The sequence below is a fragment of the Coptis chinensis genome, chromosome 3 (genome assembly GCF_015680905.1).
Source record: "Coptis chinensis isolate HL-2020 chromosome 3, ASM1568090v1, whole genome shotgun sequence".
Lineage (NCBI taxonomy): Eukaryota > Viridiplantae > Streptophyta > Magnoliopsida > Ranunculales > Ranunculaceae > Coptis > Coptis chinensis.
In genome coordinates, this window is record NC_141458.1 from 70,760,498 (window position 1) to 70,770,066 (window position 9,569).

The 9,569-nt window shown below is 34.8% G+C and overlaps 1 long non-coding RNA gene across 23 annotated transcripts; it reads right to left on the bottom strand.

Annotated features, from left to right (window-relative positions):
- Positions 1-520: 520 nt before the first annotated feature.
- LOC147510627 (uncharacterized) lies at positions 521-9,351 on the bottom strand. Of its 23 annotated transcripts, none has more exons than XR_015218965.1 (17): positions 9,186-9,309; positions 9,052-9,100; positions 8,335-8,403; positions 7,988-8,065; positions 6,089-6,488; positions 5,887-5,996; positions 4,985-5,104; positions 4,086-4,160; positions 3,535-3,993; positions 3,367-3,429; positions 3,224-3,282; positions 3,090-3,141; positions 2,851-2,995; positions 2,234-2,434; positions 2,074-2,135; positions 857-982; positions 598-764 (listed from the first exon to the last, which is right to left on the bottom strand). It is a non-coding gene; the product is annotated as an uncharacterized LOC147510627 (long non-coding RNA). The 23 variants fall into 23 exon arrangements; XR_015218967.1 differs by having other exon boundaries at positions 4,985-5,065; positions 9,186-9,308; XR_015218971.1 differs by having other exon boundaries at positions 6,412-6,488; positions 9,186-9,299.
- Positions 9,352-9,569: the final 218 nt, after the last annotated feature.

Here is a 9,569-nt window from a genome sequence, read left to right on the forward strand (position 1 = left end):
ATAAAAAAAAAAAAAGATCCAACTATACAAACACTCACTACACCATATCAATCTATTTGTAACAGATATACATCGGTTACAAAAGATATTAATAACGGTTATTTTGCGTTGACACAAAAGCGTGACAAATATTAGTAACAAAAATTAGTAACACTTAATATCCATTAGAAAATTTACTAACGGATATAAAATGGCATTGAAATTAATTTTAGTAACAGATATATAACCGTTATAATGTATTAGTAACGGATACCAAAAAATTTAATTCTTTATCAGTAACGGATATAAGTGTCACTATGATTTTATAGTAAGGGATTCTATCTGTTAGTATTATAATGTTTGTAACGGCTTTCTATCCGTTACTAATGATTCATTGTTTTTAAAAAAAATTACATTTCGTGTGCTCTATTTTGCTTGCACACCACCAGCAGTATTCTTCTATTCATCCATAAATCTATCAATCTCTACCCCGAACACCATTTCCAACATAGCACAATCACAAATACATTACACGCCAAGATGCTAGTAACCGGCATAACATTATAAAAGAAAGTAGGAATAAGATATACTCATCTATCTTAATTAACACATTTGAACTACTAAGAATTGACAATTTCCATTGAAGAAGCTCATAAAATACAAGATAAGAACATAACTACATAACTTCAATGGTAGATTTACATACTAATTAGCCACCAATTACATATGAACCATACATTGGAACATAAGAATCACCACTCATGTTGTAGTTCCACATCTATTTCCTATAAAAAAACAAAAAACAAAATATTACACTACAAAAAAAAACAAAAAGGCCTTTGATATTGGAAGATTAAGATCAAGTTTGAAGACTTACTCTATTAATCCTCATTTGTTGACTGCACAAGGATAAAGTGCAACTCCAACTATATTCCAAGTAATCTCACTCGATGCTCTGCAATTCCCGTTTCTAGCCTGGTCTTTCCTCGCATTCGCAAGCCTCCTTCATAGATCATACAAAATATCAAAAACCCATGTTCTTAATTAGGCTTTACAACTAAAATTAATATAATCAAGACCAAGTCTCAAAATTAGATCAAACTTTTCTAACCAGAGTAAATTTACAATCAATGACCAAGAAACAAAAATATACATCAAACTAAACTAACAAGAGACCACAAAGAGTTAAATCACAAAGCAAGTACTATGGAAATTAATACCAATCTATTTGAGTTCATGTTGATTCAGTAAATACATATATAGTGAAGTGTATGTGTTGCAAAGATCAGGATCTCTTGTTTCATCGTCACACTTGATGACTATCACTTGCATTAGTGGAAACAACAGTTAAAAAAACACAAACTCCAAAACTACAATAAGAAAATAAAATAACAACAGTGATTACCATGCCAAACAAAAAAAATAGGCAGGAAAAATGTAACACCTCCAAATCCAACTCATATGTCGAGGACATGGAGACGTATATCGAGGACTTACTCATATCCCGCTAATAAACTTGTGCGATGATTACTAACTAAGAAACTAGCTTTTAAAGTTCCTAGGGTTCCAAACAATAATTCTAGAATGGTACAAAATACCCAAGCTTCACACTTCATACAATTTCAAGTCCTAGGCTGCTATAGGCCACCTGTTGGGCTGCTGCAGGCTACCCTAGGCCAGTTCTAGGCTTTGACAGGTCACTGCAGACCATATTTCTAGCTACTGCAAACCCATCCCTTGTTCCACTCTCAAGTCCCTAAAACTTATGCATAATTGTTTATATATAGACCAATATGCATGTTCACATACCACTGAGCCACGCACTTTGTTATTAACACATTTACATCAAGCCCTTAATGCGGCCAATGCTACTAAATCAGCTACTTTATTTTATTTTTTTTCTATCAATTATTAAGAATTGTTTTCCCCTACTTGCGGCATCAAAAACTAAGTCAGAAGTTTCTAATAAAAAATAGCAATTCTAGTGAGCTTTGTCCCCTTACATATAATCTAAGGAAAAACCAAAAAACTAATCAAGAGAAGACTTCTTCCATTCTTTTTCATATAAAATACTAGAAAGTTGCACTTTCTCACCTTCTGACCAGCACTGCACCTTCCGCGCATTTCCAGCTTTGCATCACCGGTCTGCATGAGCACTACAAAGTAGAGGGAGAAACAACACCAAAGTTCATTACAAGGAAACCAGATTAAGTCTAAAAGAGGTTTTAAGTCTAAAGAGATTTTCAATGCGTACTCTGTAGCTATAGGATCAAGTCCCAGCACTCTCAAAATCAGAATGAATGCTTATATAATCTATATCTTGTCCCCTGTATGTCTGCTGCCACAGTTCCCTTATAATCTTGTTTATTTCCTCCATCTTCATTGAGTGAAAACACATTAACTGCTGAGTACTTCAACTCTTGAAAATGCACTCATGCACATAACACTCCCTCTCCTAACAAAATCGTAATCATTGGACAGTTAGCATCTCTGCCCTTACGACATTATTACACAAATAAATTTGCTAACAGTGGACCAGTAAGAGGGTCCAGCTTCAGCAGAAAACATTTAGACACAATCACACAAATTTACAACTTGTGTTGAAATCGTACTACTCACATTCTTCCACCTTTCTGTTAAAAGACTTAGAACTTTTAAAAAAATAAATAAATAAAAAAGAGGAGAGGCAGAACTGGAGAAGAGAGTGGAGAGAGGCAGAATTGAAGAAGAGAGTGAAGAGAGGCAGAATTGAAGAAGAGAGTGGACAGAGGCAGGAGAAGAAAAAAAAAAGGAGAGGAGAAGTGAAGAACAGAAGAAGAGAGTGGAGAGAGGTTGGAGAAGAAAAAGAAAAAAATGAGTGTAGGAACATACCTTGAGAGTGGAGAGAAGACCTGGTGCGCTGGAGTGGAGGCGTGAGATAGTTGAAAGTGAGGAACGATCATCAGTAGAGTTCCCTTAGACATTACAACCCAATGAACTGCTCCCATTCCTATTGAGAATGAACCAATATATAGAGCTGCTGAGTTCAAAGAAAAGGTTTTCAGTGTACTATTAAGTTGAATTTTGACTTGTGGAAATGAACTTATCTAGACATAGTATAGTTCGATTACCAGTGCTAGTCACGGCAAGTGCAGGGACTACTTCAAGTGATAACTCATGGCTCTGTTCCACATAATTATGATGCATTATATTAGGGATCTCAAAGGCAAAAAAGTTAGAACATAAATAATTTTAGCACCAGCACCTTCAAATAGAAGGAAAGAGCAGCTATCAAATAGCAGAGGACCACCCTGTTCTAGAAGTCTACAAGTGCAAATCATCAGGCCTTATATTCATCAAAGAGTGATACTTTAAAATTCTGAGCTAGAGGTTATTACTACCACATACCACAAGAAGGGATCTTCTTCCAGCTCTATCGACTAAACTTGCACCAATTGCAGTTACTACGACCTGTAAATCAGTATTAGACATACATCAACTTTGAAGATAAAGAATGGTATGGGTATTACAATGAAGGGATCTACTTATAAAAAAGTTTAGGAGGTATATATTTACCTGCAGTAGCAAAAAATTCGCTCGTTTAGAAACATACTCCATTTATTCCTCCAAATTGTTGGCAAACTATCAATATTCCAACTCCAGATAGTGTTACTGCACCTTATATGCTTAAGTCCTATACAATATCCAACTCTTTCACATCCATCAAACAAAAAGTCAGGGGCACAAAGCCACAAACAACTCTTTCACATCCATCCATCCAACAACCTTATATGCTTAGTAAAAAGAAATGCCGTAATGCAAGCACAAAGCCACAAACAGACACAACGTTTTGGAAGAAAATAAATGAACAATGAGGCTTATTACAGCCTTGTGGTCCAGATGTAATCTAGCTTGTTTGATTTCTTCTTAAAGTTCGAGCGCATCTAACATTTGCCCACATGAAACAAGAGCAGATACACACGCGCTCTTAGCCTCATTCATGCTTTTAGTAGGTAGGCCTTTGTCCAAGACCACCTGTATAAAAAAAATCAATTTAGAAAGAGAAAATCAATTTAGGCAGGTTCACATGGATATATATATGTACCTGAACCTTACTCTTTTCTTACTTTTTAATCTATGTTGGGATCAAGGCAACTACTCTCATAATAGTAGAGTGTGATTGACCAGGAGAGCTTACATGCCTGCACACCTTTCATACATATTACATCTGAATCCCCACAAATAACAATTTTACATACCTTATTAATTTATATATAAAAAGTGGATAATAAGATCCTAATCTCCACAAGTCATGCTCTAAGCAGCCCAAGAAAACAACAACAACAACAACATCATGATGTAAAACAGCCTGTATTTAAATAACCTCAACACTAGAACCAAAATTTTAATTTGCTAAGGGATGATATGAAGAACTCGCAAGCACTTCGACGCGTAGAATCACAAGCATGCATACTTCTGAATATGTGAATATACACAAGAATGTTACATTGGATGCAATGTTTTCTCCCCCTTGTACTTGTAATTACCTTAGCCAATTCTGCTACTTATTACACATAAAATTGTTTACCAAACACAGGGCGAGAAATGGAATGGAAGTAGAAGGTGCGTCAAGCTAATGAAATAAGAGTTGGTGGTGGGGAATTTGTGTGGGAGTGTTTAAATGGATGTTTATTAGAAAAGACATAGTTTCCACTGCCAACTAACATTGGTAGATAATAATTTTTCTGATGCTGAGGCGCCGAGGGAGAGCAAAGGAAATATGTCGTAGTGCACTACAATTTTAGTTACTAGATAAGATTTTATATCCAAAATTCTACAGTGAACCTCAACTTGTCAGACTGTTGTGTTTTGTAATGGAGGTGCATCCTAGTACAAATCAACAACAAATTATAGCTTTCAATGCTATAATTCCACACAACAGTCCGCATTATATATCACCATGAACAAACAGGATGCATTATCTCCGAATATATGTTGATAATTAGTAGTATGCATTGTAGCTTACCATTTCCATGGCCGAAATATATGAAGAGATCATGGTTCTTCAAGTCTAAAACCAACTCTTCTGCTGATGGTGGAGTTTCAGCTTTTCCCCATGCCATAAAACAATGATATGCACTTCAGCCTATGATAGATAGAGATATATAAAGCAAACTTTATTTAAAAAATTCGAAATTAAACAATAGATATGATTTGTGCCCATTTGAATGACTCAATCTTACTTGAAAATATCTACGTAGAGTTGGCTTTTGTAAGATATTCATGGTCTAAAGATAATGATTTGCGAAATTGACCAAGGATTTGAAACGGCTATTCTAGAATGCGTCGTAAATTTTTTGACGCTTACCAAAGTTACGTCATAATTTGAGCACAACAGTCATAAACAAATTTCTTAAGCTAGTGCAAACTCTCACCTAGTTTCAGATCATACTCACAAATTGTTAAGACCAAGGCCCAAAATATCGCCAATATATCGCCGATATATCTCGGTAAATTGGTACACCGATATCGATATTTCCGACATATATCCACCGAATATTGAATCCCCTTTTTCCCGATATATATCAAAATTTCCGATATGAAACTTTATATCGCCGATATAATCGATATTTCCGATATAATCGATATATTTCGGTTGATTTTTTGACCATTTTTTAATATAAATCTGATATTTCCGATATGTTTCCGATATTATATATCCGATATTTCCGATATTTTAAATAGTTTGGACTGGTCACCAAAAAAATGGATATATCCGATATATATATATATCGGTTTTTGGGTACACCGATATATGAACCGATATCGAAATTTTGGGCCTTGGTTAAGACCAACAATTTTATTTTCGATAGATAATAAGACTTAAATTAACAATTTCCACAATGTTGGGGATACCTAGTAATATACCTAGTACATCAAGCACAACTTGGGATTAAATAACTTCCCCCCTACGATAGCCAGCTTGAGTTGCACCAATAAGTAAGTTCAACAATTCAAAAAACCACAAACCGTCTCACCTAATGCAAAAGAATGAAAAAAAAAAGTATAAAAAACTATGACCAATGCTACAATTAGTAAAAAGAGCTAAAGAGCAACAGGGTTCAATTACAATGATATACTAACTCAGGTGTAGAACCCAGTGTCGTGACAACTATAAGAATGACTGATATTTCTGCATGCTTCTAGTTGACATTAGTAGGAAAGAGCTTCAATATTGGCCCAAGTAAAATATTAAAATGATAATGCTATCAGTAAAAAGAGAATGTTACAGACAAAGCATCCCACACTTCACCCTTGATGGTTGGATTCACAAGCGTTAAATCCCCATAACTCAATTGAATGGCTACTCCAATAAAATGCCCTAAGCGGGTTGCAAATTTTGCATAGCAGTGCCTTTAGTGGACACCAAAACAAGCAAATTTTCTGCCTTACCAAAAGATAGTGTTGCTTGACTTGAATGAGGTGTCTGCATCCTGATGATTGACCACTTGATGCCACTAACATATATCCTGCAAACAGTGTGAACTGAATGCATTAAGTAGCTATTTCACATTCCATAAAGATCAATCCATCCAGTCTTTTAATTAGTTCATTCCCCTTGAGATGACACTTGCGTTCACTTTCAAATATATAAGTCAATCAAGGAATTTATGACAACGAATAAGTAAATATGTTAACAAACGCATGTAGAGGGAGGGGACATACGCGTATGCGTACCTAATGTCCAGTGTTCAGTGTCCTGTATGTATACGATATAATAGTATCTAGCCCTCAAGAACTTATATATTTTCTATAACATGCTCCAAATACAATGTACATTATCTTTTCAAGTTGTGCTGATTTTTTACTGTTCCAAGTACAAGTGGACAGTTTTCTAGACTAGTGACAATCTTGCTTTATCATTCATAGATTTAAGATATGGTCCAAACTCAAAATTAAATCTCCAAGTCCTCAAATAATTTTATCTTTTAATCTTTTATGTGCCTACGCAAAGCTCAAAACATTTATCAAGCTCCACCTAACTACTTTCGTTCACAACTAGTTACTCCTTATAAGATTTTGATTCATTCGTTTAACGAATTTGGTTGACATAAGTTTAGTGGGAAATACAAAGTCCAATTAGATTTATCTAACACAATCTACAACCAGAGCGAGTTCTTACACTAGGGACGACAAAAAGATTTGTCCCCCCCCCCTCCCCAACTCTTTTTCCTTCCTTCCAATTCAAATCCAGTGCAACATAAAACAAAAGCTACCAACAAAGTAAATCCGATTTGCTACCATAGCTTAAAATTGTTCAAATTACTTTAAAAATCTACTCAAGTGTAATGGAAGATTTCTCAATATTAGTGCTGGTTACTAAAAAACAATATTAAAAATGAGACACACCTCCATGAAACAAGTGACTATTGAGCAAGGTGAGGGTCACTCAAATTCATGGAAATTATATAACTAAAATTAAACCAACTTAAATAAAGATTTGAAAAAAATACCAAAGCAATTGAGCATTCAAAATTCGGCAACTGACCGTAGAAAATTCCAATCAATTAATTTCATATCAATACCTTGCAAGAGAAGCTTGCCAAAATAAAAACATACCAAGGCAAAACTATTTTACACTATTTCACACATGGCAAATAACCAAGTTTCTGAAAACATACTAGTGTAAGTGTTTGCTTAAACTTCCTATCGATTGTAAGCCTATTGTTTTCGAGCAGAACATGCAGAAAATTATCCAATATATAAGAACTTCAATAATTCTAGTAATGTGTAACACTTGCGGGATTAAATTGTGTCATTTAACTCAATAGTGTGTATGTCCCTTCATCTGAAAAAACTAGAACAACACGGGACAAACTAGAACAACACGCATGCCCTCTTCGATATCAGTCGGAGAGACTTTGTCACCAAGCCCGACAACAAACAGAACAATACCAAAGAAATATTCCCTTCTTTTCCCAAAAATTCCTTCAAACATACACACGATTAATAATTAAACATAAATTACCTTTCCAATTTGCTTAACATTCATAACATATTTGGCGTCTTTAGTATTCGGGTTAATTTTCCTCGTGCATCTTGCGACCTGGTCAGGAACACACACAAGTTGAGAGATAGGTACATAAAAGCACTTGAAATTGCACTAGAAAATATAGTAGAGACATAAACTTGAAGAGGCTGCTCCTTATGCATGTTCAAGTACGTTCAATGAATTAACTCGGAGCAGCAAAACCAATGTCAGACTCCTTAATGCATGTTCAAATGAATCACCTTCATTACATGTTCAATGAATTAACTTTTAACAACCTTAATTAAATAAAGAAAAGAGACATATATACAAATCAAATCATTGACCTTCTTGGCCATAACCTTCACTTCCTTCTTCGTTCTCTTAATTATGTTGGTCGAGTACGTTCCAAGAGCCTAACATAAAAGAATACCAAACAAATTGACACACTCAGTACTAACAAAATAACCAGTAAGCTCACACAAAGAATAAAGGAAAGCTTCCAAACAAGAATGGGTGCCTCAAGCCTCTTGGTTATTACAATAGTATGTATTATTCAAAATCAACCCCCACCCTCCAGTTAGTCGTCCATCAATAACACACAAGTACAGACCCTGTTAGATAGTGAGCTTTAAGGTAATTTTAAGATCCAAATTTTGTCGATAAGAATGTTCATCGTCCTATATATTTTCTACTTGTTTATGCAACTTGAAATGAACAACCAAACGGTAACTGCGTCACATACTCATATAGACCTGGTAAACTTGTCTAATAACACCATATTGCCTATTGGAAGCCCAATCTAGCATATCATCAAACATCTAGTACGCACAACAGAACCCCCACATTAGCAAAGAATTTCAAATAACTATTCAACGACTTAATTACCTGATCAGGAGATGTTTTCCAGCAAATTAAGGTAAGAAGCAAGGCATGACACATATGAGTATCTATAATTTCTCAGTGATAGTACAATGCTAAGAAACAACACTAAACATACTACAAAATTCCCCAACACAATAACACCAATTAAAGTTTGCATTTTTAGAGAGATAGAGAGTTACCTGAGAAGAAATTTAAAGCTTCAAACTTTGATTCAATCCCGACTTGAAACTAAACCAACAAGAACACAAAATTATTTCAAGGCTTCAAAGTTTAGATTCCTAACTTCAAACAAATTTAACTTGAAATTTGATACCTAAATTGAAGAACGCGGTGAAGAGATGAGCGCCTGGGCTTTTTATTTTCTGTCCCTTAATGTTTTCTATTTTGTTGTTACAAAAGAGGAAAAAGGACTTATCTCGCTGCCTTTTCTTTTTGTTACCGAAAGGGTGTGAGTCTGAGGTAGACGTAAGTGTGGAGTGTGGAATTCAACCATGTAGTTGGGATTGACTTGAGTTTTCAAAAATTTCTTGGGGATCTGACTTAAAACAATCCATATTTTTCAAATTTTAGTCAAACTTATTCAAAACCCAAAAAAACTAATTAAAATTTTCTTTCTATTAACTGTACATATTCCCCTACAGTTCCTGTACAGTTCTTTCCATTATCTATTTTTCATCCACCATTGGATGTGAGTGTA